We start from the raw sequence: 12,018 nt of genomic DNA on the forward strand, positions 1-12,018 counted from the left end.
TAGGCTGGAACACCCAATGAAAGGGGCTGGGAAACAGTAAGAACAGACACTCCCCTCTCCCCTGCATATGAAAAGACAGATTACCCAAACAGGAGCAAGCAGTAATATGTAGACATCAGTATACATCTGATTTGTCTGGGCTTGGTTAGGAGTCTGAGAATCTCACAAGATTATGGTGAAATCCCATAAAATCAGAGAGTGCGTGTGAATTAAATGAAGTTTTTTGTTTAACATGCAGATAACCGTTTAAAAAAAATAGCTGAATGATAACTGCTCACAGAGCACTTACTCTGTTTGACTGAAGACATTCTGAGGTAAAATATCTTTTCTTTTACAAGATATACCGAGTCCACGGGTTTCATCCTTTACTTGTGGGATATATTCCTCTTGCTAGCAGGAAGTGGCAAAGAGCACCACAGCAGAGCTGCTATATAGCTCCTCCCCCAGTCATTCTCTTTGCCTATGCTAGCAATAGGAAGGGTAAAGTTTATGTGGTGATAAAAAGATAGTTTAGTTTTTCTTCAATCAAGCATTTTTTATTTTAAATTGTACCGGTGAGTACTGTTTTTACTCTGGCATGACATAGAAGAAGAATCATGCCTTGAGTCTGATGATCTTAGCAGTAGTAACTAAGATCCATGTTCGTTTTCTCAAGTTTTACTGAGGAAGTACAGGAGAAATCTTCAGTATTGGGGAACTTTTTCTTGCTGCAAGCAGTATCAAGGTATGTGCAGTCATTTACATTCTGAGGAGACCTGATATATCAGAATTTGGCTGACATATTTCCCATGCGGGGAAAGGGTAAGCAGTATTCCTTATATAAAAAAGGGTGGTACTGTAGTAGAAAAGAAGAGGCAGATCCATCCAATACTTCCAAAACACTGTGAATTTATTGTAGCAATTTTCTTTCACAAACAATTGTTGCAAAAAACTTCAGAGACACACACTTAAAACCATAGGAGCTGATGTGAGGTCCGGTTTCAGTCTTACATGTGAGACTGAAACTGGACCTCACATCAGCTCCTATGGTTTTAAGTGTGTGTCTCTGAAGTTTTTTGCAACAATTGTTTGTGAAAGAAAATTGCTACAATAAATTCACAGTGTTTTGGAAGTATTGGATGGATCCGCCTCTTCTTTTCTACTTCATGTAACTTGCAAACAGGAAGGAGTTTGCTCTCAGGATCGCATCCCAAATTGGAAGGCAGCATCAGGTGCAGTTGTGACCGGGCGAGCTGTGAAATTTGGGACGCAACAGGAACCGCGACTGTGGAGGTTGCAAGCGGACACTCTACACCAGGTAAGACCTCTTCCTTCTGCCTTGAAAGGAGTCAGATCCGGGAGGACAGACCAAGTGAGGCTGCCGCATGAAGAGCGGGGTGAGTGAGAGTGTATTTAACCGCATTTAGCAACCTGTACCTGTAGTTCATATAAAGCTTGCTATATAAAAAAGGGGAATAACACACTGCACCTTATGTACTTGTGGCTAAGGGACTAAAGACATTGCACAGGGCAAACCTGGTTTTGCCATTTTTTCAGAAAATTGGTACTGTAGTAACCTGTGTATTATCCCATTCAAGATAACATGGGATACTTAAGGGCTGGTTTTAGACACTGGGGCAGCCTAGGAAACACCTAATGTTACGATTATGGGGTTTATTGAGGCTGAGTTTAATTTTTCTGTGGGGTTCACATGGCATGTTCATTACAAAAAAGCAGTGTGGGCATATTTTTATTGTTGAAACGCTTCCCATGCGGTTTTCTCAAGTTGTTGGTTCATCAGACATGATGGGCAGGGCCTAATTTCGCGCTTCAGTGCGCAGTTAGTTTCTGGAGAGGTTGCAGCCATTAGCTCCGGTTGGAACCAGACTGTGAGGCTGTATTTTGGAGTGGGACCGGATCGTTTTGACAGGTCTTGGGGGCAGGTAGGCGCCACAGCTCTGCAGAATCCATTAAGTGAAAATTGTCTGCAGATCGTTTTTTTACTGCCTAATTTACTAAAAATAAGTTTTAACTCTCCTATTACTTGTGGTGCAATATCAGATAGCACATTAGGCTCTTATATCAACAAAATTATTCATTTTGAATATCGTTTTAACGACTTTGCAAAACAGTGTACACTTTTTATTCCTAAAGGCACAGTAACAGTTTTTGTGCTGAATTGTTTTTTTCACGTATAATAAAGATTGGGAACGACTTGTGCTGTTATTACTAGTCTGTACAACATGTCTGACATGGGAACTCAGTGTTCTATGTGTTTAGAAGCCATGGTGGAACCCCCTCATTGTGCCCTTCTTGTACTGAAAGGGCCTTACACTGTAAGGATCACATTTTAAATAAAGAAAGTGGGCCTCAGGATGGTTCTCAGTCTGCAGAGAATCAGGATATGCCATCTAATTCTCCCCAAGTGTCACAACTTTTAACGTCCACACAAGCGACGCCAAGTACTTCTAGTGCGTCTACTTCTTTTACTTTGCAAGATATGGCTGCAGTTATGTCTACTACCCTTACAGAGGTATTATCTAAACTGCCAGGTTTGCAGGGTAAACGCCATCGGTCAGATATTAATGTAGATACTGGACCCTCTGACGCCTTAGTGGCTATTTCCGATGCACCCTCCCAATGCTCTGATTTGGGGGTTAGGGATTTTATGTCTGAGGGAGAACTTTCAGAGTCAGGAAATTTATTACCTCAGACAGATTCGGACTTCGTGTCCTTTAAATTCAAATTAGAACACCTCCGCTTATTGCTCAGGGAGGTTCTGGCGACTCTGGATGATTGTGACCCGATCACGATTCCCCCAGAAAAATTGTGTAAAATGGACAAATATTTGGAAGTACCTACTTACACGGATGTTTTTCCGGTTCCTAAGAGAATTTCGAAAATTGTTAAGAAGGAATGGGATAGACCAGGTATACCGTTTTCTCCCTCTCCTAGTTTTAAGAAAATGTTTCCCATATCTGACACCATGCGGGACTTCTGGCAATTGATTCCCAAGGTGGAGGGAGCTATATCTACTTTAGCTAAACGTACAACTATACCCATTGAGGACAGTTGTGCTTTTAAAGACCCTATGGATAAAAAATTAGAGGGTCTTCTAAAGAAAATATTTGTTCACCAGGGTTTCCTCTTACAGCCTATAGCTTGCATGGTTCCAGTAATTACTGCAGCTGCCTTTTGGTTTGACGCCCTGGAAGAGTCTCTGAAGGTTGAGACACCTTTAGAGGACATTTTAGACAGAATTAAGGCTCTTAAACTAGCAAATTCTTTTATGACTGATGCTGCTTTTCAACTTACAAATTAGCAGCGAAAAACGCAGGCTTTGCCATTGTAGCGCGTAGAGCGTTATGGCTAAAGTCATGGTCGGCTGATGTATCGTCCAAATCTAAGCTTTTATCTATTCCCTTCAAAGGTAAGACCCTATTCGGGCCAGAGTTGAAGGAAATGATCTCCGACATTACTGGAGGTAAGGGTCACACCCTACTTCAGGACAAGCCCCTCAAGATGAGGAGTAAACAAAATAATTTTCGTTCCTTTCGAAATTTTAAAGGAACATCTTCTGCTTCCTCTTCCTCCACTAAGCAGGAAGGAAACGTTGCTCAATCCAAGGCGGTCTGGAGACCTAACTAGGCCTGCAATAAAGGTAAACAAGTCAAAAAGCCCGCTGCTGCTACCAAGACAGCATGAAGGGGCAGCCCCCGATCCGGGACCGGATCTAGTAGGGGGCAGACTCTCTTTCTTTGCTTAGGCTTGGGCAAGGGATGTACAGAATCCCTGGGCATTGGAAATTGTGACCCAGGTATATCAGTTGGAATTCAAGGATTTCCCCCCAAGGGGAAGATTTAATCTTTCACGATTGTCTGTAGACCAGACAAAAAGAGAGGCGTTCTTACGCTGTGTAAAAGAACTCTACACCATGGGTGTAATTTGCCCAGTTCCAGATCGGGAACAGGGGCAGGGGTTCTATTCAAATCTATCTGTGGTTCCCAAAAAAGAGGGAACCTTCAGACTGATTTTAGATCTCAAATGTCTAAACAAGTTTCTCAGAGTCCCATCGTTCAAGATGGAGACTATTCGTACATTTTTGCCAATGATCCAGGAGGGTCAATACATGACCACGGTGGACCTGAAGGATGCGTACCTTCACATTCCTATCCACAAGGATCATCGTCAGTTCCTGCGATTTGCATTTCAGGACAAACATTATCAGTTTGTAGCCCTTCCCTTCGGGTTGGCCACGGCTCCCAGGATCTTCACGAAGGTTCTAGGGTCTCTTCTAGCAGTTCTCAGGCCGCGAGGCATAGCGGTGGTGCCCTATCTGGACGATATCTTGATCCAGGCGTCAACCTATCACCTGTCCAAATCTCACACGGACATCGTGTTGTCATTTCTGAGAACTCACGGTTGGAAAGTGAATGCAGGAAAGAGTTCACTAGTTCCACAGACAAGAGTTCCATTCCTGGGAACTCTGATCGACTCGGTAGACATGAAAATATTTCTGACAGAAGTCAGAAAATCAAAGATTCTAAATACTTGCCGGGCTCTGCAGTCCATTCATTGACCATCAGTGGCTCAGTGTATGGAAGTCATCAGACTAATGGTAGCAGCAATGGATATCATCCCGTTTGCTCGCTTTAATCTCAGACCACTACAACTGTGCATGCTCAGTCAGTGGAATGGGGATTATGTGAATTAATCTCCTCAGATAAATCTGGACCAAGAGACCAGAGACTCTCTTCGGTGGTGGTTGTCGCAGGACAATCTGTCCCAAGGGATGTGCTTCCGCAGGCCATCTTGGGTAATGGTAACGACGGACGCCAGTCTTCTGGGCTAGGGTGCAGTCTGGAATTCCCTGATGGCTCAGGGTGTGTGGACTCAGGCGGAGTCTCAATTGCCAATCAATATTCTGGAACTGAGAGCGATATTCAACACGCTGCTAGCGTGGCCTCAGTTGGCTTTGGCCAAATTCATGAGATTCCAGTCGGACAATATCATGACTGTGGCATATATCAATCATCAGGGGGGAACAAGGAGTTCTCTAGCGATGATAGAAGTATCAAAGATAATTCGATGGGTGGAGGCTCACTCTTGCCATCTGTCTGCGATCTATATCCCAGGAGTAGAAAACTGGGAAGCGGATTTTCTAAGTCGTCAGACTTTTCATCCGGGGGAATTCCATCTTGAGGTGTTTGCAGCCTTGACTCATCAATGGGGCACACCGGAATTGGATCTGATGGCATCTTGACAGAATGCCAAACTTCCACGCTACGGGTCCAGGTCAAGGGATCCCCAGGCTGTACTGATAGATGCTCTAGCAGTACCTTGGTCAACCTGGCTTATGTGTTTCCACCGTTTCCTCTCCTTCCTTGTGTGATTGCCAGAATCAAACAGGAGAGGGCTTCAGTAATTCTAATAGCGCCTGCGTGGCCACGCAGGACCTGGTATGCAGATCTAGTGGATATGTCGTCTCTGCCACCGTGGAGACTGCCATTGAGAAAGGACCTTCTCATTCAAGGTCCTTTCCAGCATCCAAATCTCACTTCTCTGCAGCTGACTGCTTGGAGATTGAATGCTTGATTTTATCTAAGCGGTGTTTCTCTGAGCCGGTCATAGGTACCTTGATTCAGGCTCGCAAGCCGGTCACTAGAAAAATTTACCATAATATATGGCGTAAATATCTTTCTTGGTGCAAATCCAAGGGTTACTCATGGAGTAAGATTAGGATCCTAGGATTTTGTCTTTTCTCCAAGACGGATTGGAGAAGGGATTGTAAGCTAGTTCCTTGAAGGGACAAATTCCTGCTTTGTCAATTTTGCTTTACAAGCGTCTGGCAGATGTCCCAGATGGTCAGACTTTTTGTCAGGCTTTAATCAGAATCAAGCCTGTGTTTAAACCAATTGCTCCGCCATGGAGTTTGAATTTAGTTCTTAATGTTCTTCAAGGGGTTCCGTTTGAACCCATGCATTCCATAGATATTAAACTGTTATCTTGGAAAGTTTTGTTTTTAGTAGCTATTCCTTCGGCTCGAAGAGTTTCTGAGCTTTCTGCGTTGCAATGTGATTCCCCTTATCTTATATTCCATTCTGATAAGGTGGTTTTGCGGACTAAACCTGGATTCCTTCCTAAGGTTGTTTCAAATAAGAATATTAATCAGGAAATTGTGGTTCCTTCCTTGTGTCCTAATCCTTCCTCTAAGAAGGAACATTTGTTACATAATTTGGATGTGGTTCGCTTATTTACAAGCGACCAAGGATTTCCGTCAAACATCTTCCCTGTTTGTTGTTTATTCTGGGAAGTGTAGGGGTCAAAAAGCTACGGCTACCTCTCTCTCTTTTTGGCTGAGAAGCATCATCCGCTTGGCATATGAGACGGCTGGACAGCAGCCCCCTGAAAGGATCACGGCTCATTCCACTAGAACTGTCGCTTCCACTTGGGCTTTAAGAATAATGCTTCTGTTGAACAGATTTGTAAGGCTGCGACTTGGTCCTCCCTTCATACTTTTTCCAAATTTTCCAAATTTGATACTTTTGCTTCTTCTGAGGCTATCTTTGGGAGAAAGGTGCTTCAAGCAGTGGTGCCTTCCGTTTAAGTTCCTGTCTTGTCCCTCCCTTTCATCCGTGTCCTAAAGCTTTGGTATTGGTATCCCACAAGTAAAGGATGAAACCTGTGGACTCAGTATATCTTGTAAAAGAAAAGGAAATTTATGCTTACCTGATAAATTAATTTCTTTTACGATATACCGAGTCCACGGCCCGCCCTGTCATTTTGGGACAGGATTTATTTTTTTATAAACTTCAGTCACCTCTGCACCTTGTTAGTTCTTTCCCTTTCTCTTCCTATACCCTCGGTCGAATGACTGGGGGGAGGAGTTAGGGGAGGAGCTATATAGCAGCTCTGCTGTGGTGCTCTTTGCCACTTCCTGTTAGCAGGAGGAATATATCCCACAAGTAAAGGATGAAACCCGTGGACTCGGTATATCGTAAAAGAAATGAATTTATCAGGTAAGCATAAATTTCCTTTTTTACATAGAAATGTTCATGTGATATTTTCTAGGTCGCATTTTACAGATGTGCTGCATCACTTTCAAGTGAATTAGCATATGGGTAACTGTTCGCCACAGAGAATGTTGCCAGCTGGGTAACGTTAGAAATGTTAAAGGGACATAAAACAAGTTGGGATAGAGACAAAATATAATATGTACTTTTATTACTTTACCTGCAAATTTATACTGCAGTGCCTTGCCATTAACCCTTTGTTTTTCATTTCTGAATGGTAAAGCTCTAAATCCCCACACACATTTCCTTCTATGGCTGTATCTATATTGATGTTTTGGTATAATACAAAAGTAAATAGGGATTGTTTGCTGGAGCATGCCTAGAAGATGTGAGCTCAGTTGAAATACAATGCCTGTGTCTAAACACTGATAAGGGGGGGGGTGGAGTTGGCTTCTCCAGGCAGCTTAGCTATGTAATTCATTTTGCATTTTTGAAAATTATTTTAAAATACTTGCCAGCAATTTTTAATCAATTTTTTTATGCAAACTGTTTTTAATTAATTAGCCATTTTAGGATATGCACAGATCTCAACCTGTTTTACGTCCCCTTAAAGCTATCCAAAGCACAAATCAATTATATAATTTAACATAATTTGATTTAATTACAATGTGTGCAACAAATATTTTGAATAATTTCAATATTAGCTAACTTTAGGTTAAAGGACCAGTAAACACAGTAGATTTGCATAATCAACAAATGCAAGACAATGCAATAGCACTTAGTCTGAACTTCAAATGAGTAGTAGATTTTTTTTCAGACCATTTTAAAAGTTATATCTATTTCAACTCCCCCTGTACCATGTAACAGCCATCAGCCGATCACAAATGCATACACGTACCATGTGACAGCCATCAGCCGATCACATATGCATACACGTACCATGTGACAGCCATCGGCCAATCACAAATGCATATATGTTTATTCTATGAATTCTTGCACATGCTCAGTAGGAGCTGGGGACTCCAAAAAGTTTAAATATAAAAAGACTGTGCACATTTTGTTAATGGAAGTAAATTGGAAAGTTGTTTAAAATTGCTGCTCTATCTGAATCATTAAAGTTTAATTTTGACTTCAGTGTCCGTTTAATGTTGGCTTGCACTTTAGCTGGGTGGTCGGTAAAATTAGCCAGGTGGTGTGCCCATTAATAGGTCCTTGGTAAAACACTGGTATAACATGTCCCCCGCTAGCAAATATAAAAAGTAGTCATGTTTCCACGCTAGGAAAACAAAAGTATCTACTTTAACTACTTTTGAAATGAAAGAAAGGAGAATATTTTATTTTTATACTGAAAGGTCCCTTTAAATGCTGTGATATTTTTTCCTTCTCTCCTCTTTTGTCCAAATTTGTCTCAGGATTTGTAACACTAAGAATGTGGTTCTTCTTTATATAAACTAGCTTTGTTTTATTTAAGCAATGTATATGTGTTTAAAATATCCTGTGTGTATAATACATAAAGGAAGAAAACCTGTAAACTAGAACAGGAACATTTAGAGAGTACAGGCATACCTCGCTTTATTGCGCTTCACAGATATTGCTCTTTTTACTAATTGAGGTTTGTGGCAACCCTGTCGAGCAAGTCTATTGGCGGCATTTTACCAACATATAAACACACACACATATAAACACTATAAACACACACACGTATATACACACACACGTATATAAACACACACATATATATAAACACACACACACACACATATATATATATATATATATATATATATATATATATATATATATATATATATATATATATATATATATATATATATATATATATATATAAACACACACACACATATATATATATATATATATATATATATATATATATATATATATAAACACACACACATAAACACGCACATAAACACACACACACACACACACACACACACACATAAACACACACACATAAAAACACACACACACATATATATATACACACACACACACACACACACATATATATAAAAACACACACACACATATATATATATATATATATATATATATATATATATAAACACACACACATAAACACGCACATAAACACACACACATAAACACACACACACATAAAAACACACACACACATATATATATACACACACACACACACACACACATATATATATAAAAACACACACACACATATATATATATATATATATATATATATATATATATATATATATATATATATATATATATATATATATATATATAAACACACACACATATATAAACATATATATATATATATATATATAAACACCACTAAGCGAAAAGATAATGACTTGCTGAAGTCTCAGATGGTAATTAGCATTTTTTAGCAATAAAGCCATAATGCTACTGCACACTTAGTAGACTACAGTATAGTATAAATATAGCTTTTATATACACTGGGACACAAAAAAATAGTGTGACTCGCTTTATTGCTATATGCGCTTTATTGCGGTGGTCTGGAACCGAACCCGCAATATCTCTGAGGTACGACTATATAAAAAAACAGTTTTGTTTAATATTGGCCTCCAGTAATTTAAACAATAAAAAAGTGTCAGAAGTAAAATGATTAAAGGGACAGTCAAGTCACAATTAAACTTTCATGATTCAGATTGGGCATGTAATTTTAAACAACTTTCCAATTTACTTTTATCATCAAATTTGCTTTGTTCTCTTAGTATTCTTTGTTCAAAGCTAAACCTAGGTAGGCTCATAGGCTTATTTCTAAGCCCTTGAAGGCAGCATCTTATCTCAGTGCATTTTGACAGTTTTTCACAGTTAGACAGTGCTAGTTTGTGTGTGCCATATAGATAACATTGTGCTCACTCCCTTGGAGTTATTTATGAGTCAGTACTAATGGGCTATAATGCAAGTCTGTCAAAAGAACTGAACTAAGTAGGCAGTCTACAGAGGATTAGATACAAGGTAATTAGAGGTAAAAAGTATATTAATATAACTGTTGGTTGTGCAAAACTAGGGAATGGTTAATAAAGGGATTATCTATCCCTTTTAAACAATAAAAATTCTGGCGTAGACTGTCCCTTTAAACCATTGGCTCCTTAGTTTAATGGATTTTCCAGCTCAGAACTGCAATGATTCATGAATTTGACCACAATAGAATTAGTAATTTACCTAATAAATGTCTAGTTGTCTCCATTCTGACTATACCTTATATGGTCTATGAGAGGTGAAGTGTGCATATTACAAATGAGGAATGTGTTGTGTCAAATAAGATTTGCACTTAAATGAAAATGACCATAAAACAATTCATTTTTTTCTATATTCAAAGTGAAATAATTATGGAGAGCAAACCTTTTTTTTTTTTCTTTCTGTGCTTCATCATATACTTTGTGGTTCCCTGGGCTACATTTTAGTAGCGGTGCATAATTTTACTGTATGGGAACGAACATAACCACATAATAACATTGGTAAATCACTTTTGGTCACAACAGAGGCATATTTACAGGTTCTATGTAAATCAGCGATTAACTTTAAAAACCAGAATTAAACGATAATGCAGGAATATTACTTATTTACGATCGTACTCCCACGCTAGTTCTAGTGCAGGGGTCAAGTCGAGCGGGAAAGCATGGGAACGGAGTTCCTGCACTATTTTTGCAGGAGGAACTAAGTTCCCTCTGGACAGAGAACAGAAACACTTTAGTAAACACTGCTGCTGGTGATGGGAGGAGCTGGAGCACAGTCTGTTTAAAGGGATAGTGAGATTCTCTAGTAATGGGCAGTAATACTTCCTACAGCACACTAAATGCAAGCCTGTCATTGGTCCTGCTGTGTGATCACCCTGCACTGTGTGGAACACATGGTGCTTACATTTCTGTGTGGCTTTATCAGGGGTTATTTAGCTCCCCTAAGCAGAAATAGGACTATTGCACCTTAAAGGGCCATGATACCCACATGTTGAAACACTTGAAAGTGATGCAGCATAGCTGTAGAAAGCTGTTGAAAATATCACCTGAACATCTCTGTAAAAAAGAAAGATATTTTACCTCAAAAGTTCCTCAGTAGCCACATCCCATTGTAAAAGACTTCTAAGCAGCAAATCAGTATGTCTGTCCCGGGACAGCTAAGGGTTTGAGCTTCGTGCACACTCATCTTATTTCCCTTTTCAGTTTAATGAAGTTTACTATGAAATCTCATGAGAGTTAAGTCAAATCTCATGAGATCACAGTAAAAGAGTTAATGACCTCAGCACTGCTGATGCTGATTGGCTGCAGTTCATTTCTTCATTATTCTTTTTTTACCTGCAGCTGGGCAGCAGCTGAATTATAACTTTCTTCATAGAACTTACTCTGCTGAGCTGAGGAAATTGTGAGGTAAAATATCTTCCTTTTTTACATAGAGATGCTCAGGTGATATTTTCCTGTCAGCTTTTTACAGTTATACTGCATCAGTTTAAGATTTAGCATATGAGTATTATGTCCCTTTAAGTGGCTGAAACCCTGTGACAGAGGAGGATTCTCAGACCTAAAGGCAACCATTCAATATTTCATTGGATTTAATTGGCTTTCATTAACCAAAGGGTATAGATTATATACAAATAAATACAGTGTGTGTGTGTGTGTGTATATATACAGTGTATGTGTGTATATATATATATATATATATATATATAAATACAATAAAAATTGTGAGGATGGTGTGAAGTCTTGGTGAGTTTCCGCACGTTTTTTTTGTAGGACTTGAGACCCCTGTTCTAGAGCCATGATTACAAAGACATTGAAGTAGACACATTATTTGAGAAGTATGTCTGTCCTACTTTCACACACATAACGCATAAAGATTTAATACAACTAGCTGCACAATATTAATTCAGCTTCTTTTCTTTCTTTCTTTTTAAAATAAAAATATATTGAAATATATAAGATAGACAGATTTAGTAACTTCTGGTTTCAATTCCAAATGAAGAACCGAAACGGGTCTTCTAAGGTAAGTAAAA

At 39.3% G+C, this 12,018-nt stretch overlaps 1 protein-coding gene across 1 annotated transcript in view; it reads left to right on the plus strand.

Annotated features, from left to right (window-relative positions):
• LOC128640814 (rho GTPase-activating protein SYDE2) overlaps positions 1-12,018 on the plus strand; it is a 142,110-nt gene that overhangs the window by 73,869 nt on the left and 56,223 nt on the right. The gene's annotated exons all lie outside the window — the stretch shown is intronic.

This window comes from Bombina bombina, chromosome 10, assembly GCF_027579735.1.
Source record: "Bombina bombina isolate aBomBom1 chromosome 10, aBomBom1.pri, whole genome shotgun sequence".
In the NCBI taxonomy this organism is placed as follows: Eukaryota; Metazoa; Chordata; class Amphibia; order Anura; family Bombinatoridae; genus Bombina; species Bombina bombina.